Here is a 1,974-nt window from a genome sequence, read left to right on the forward strand (position 1 = left end):
CTGTAATCCAAGCACTTTGGAGGCCAAGGCAGGTGGATCACCTGAGGTCAGGAGTTCAAGACCAGCCTGACCAACATGGTGAAACCCCATCTTTAAAAAATATATATTAATTTAAAAAAATTAAAAATGCTAACTATTGAATGCCTGGAAACTTTTAACCATTCATTGTAAGATGCCAAACATGGATTATCTTATTTGCATCCAAAGTTTACCAGAACAGCCACTAAAGTTCTAGAATGTCCTTAGTAAAATTCTGCCACGGCATCCAATATTTAATTCTATTTGACCCACAACACTGAGCTCATATTCAAATAATAAGAACAAAGAAGAAATAAATACACAGGCCCTGAAAATCTCTTGGAACTATGAGCCCAGGTTATCTGTGACAACCCTGAGTAGTAAAAACACAAATCACATCAAGAGGCTTATACCAAGTACAATAAAGATAATAAAGGCTTAAGCAAGGCCAGGCGCGGTGGCTCACACCTATAATCCCAACGCTTTGGGAGGCTGAGGTGGGCAGATCACCTGAGGCCAGGAGTTTGAGACTAGCCTGGCCAACATAGTGAGACCCTGTCTCTATTAAAATGCAACAATTAGCTGGGAGTGATCACCCACACCTGTAGTCCCAGCTACTCAGGAGACTGAGGTAGGAGAATTGCTTGAACCTGGGAGGTGGAAGTTGCAGTAAGCTGAGATTGTGCCAGTGCACTCTAGCCTGGGCAACAGAGTGAGACGCCATCTCAAAAAAAAAAAAAAGTCTTAAGTGGGTGAAGCACAGTGGCTCACACCTGTAATCAATAGCACTTTGAGAGGCTAAGGTGGGTGGATCACCTAAGCCCAGGAGTTCAAGACCAACCTGGGCAACATGGTGAAATTGCACCTCTACAAAAAAATACAAGAAGGCGTGCTGGCACATGCCTGTAGTCCGAGCTACCCTGGGGGGTGAAGTGGGAGGATGAGGCTGCAGTGAGCCATAATTTTACCACTGCACTCCAACCTGGCAACACAGTGAGACCTCATCTCAAAAAAAAAAAAAATAAAAGTGCTGAGGTGATTATACAAAGTTGAGAGAGGGTTTGAAGCAGGGCTCATTCAGCTGAGCAGTCCCTGTGACTTGTAAAGGAGAAATAAAAACATCTCAGGACCCCCAAACTTGTTATGCCAAAGGGAAAGTTAAGCCCAGAGACTGAATCATGCAGCACTGCTATCTTGTTCCCAAATAGATAGCTATTACTTTACAACCTGGTGTCAAAGCATCACACATTACCCAGACCCTCTCAGAAAGGCAGCATGCTTCGTATATCTCCAGATGATGGCCCTGACAGATATTTCCTAAGTAAACTCTTTGCTGGCCTCAAAACCTTTCAAGATGTACATCTTCCCATAAAACAAGAACATGTCCATTGTAACTTTAGGTCTGCCATCTAAGTCTAGCTCCTAAACTAAAGTTTGCTAGAGTCACGCTGATAATGTCAATTGCAAGCTTATCTTCCCAGGTGCAGAACAAATCACTCCTCCACCTACCCTGAGACGTCTGCATAACTGATTCTTCCTCTACTCCATTTTTCTCTGAATATTCACCTTATCTTACATAAAATGTAGATTTACTTAGCTCTAATTAATTAATAGCCCCACAAAAGTATAACCACTTGCCTCACTGCCCTACCCCCTCCTTCCCACATGCCTTCTCCTGTTTAAACAAATGTGTAAATACTGTTATTAGTCCATTTTCACATTTCTATAAAGAACTGCCCGAGACTGGGTAATTTATACAGACAAGAGGTTTAATTGACTCAGTTCCACATGACCGGTGACTGCGTCAGGAAATTTATAATCATGGCAGAAGAAAAAGGAGAAGCAAGGAACCTTCTTCACTAGGTGGCAGGAAGGAGAGGTGCTGGGTAAAGTGGGAAGAGTCCCTTTTTTTTTTTTTTTTTTTTTTTTTTTTTTTTTTTTTTTTTTTTTTTTTTT

This window comes from Cebus imitator, unplaced genomic scaffold (assembly GCF_001604975.1).
Source record: "Cebus imitator isolate Cc_AM_T3 unplaced genomic scaffold, Cebus_imitator-1.0 Scaffold385, whole genome shotgun sequence".
Lineage (NCBI taxonomy): Eukaryota > Metazoa > Chordata > Mammalia > Primates > Cebidae > Cebus > Cebus imitator.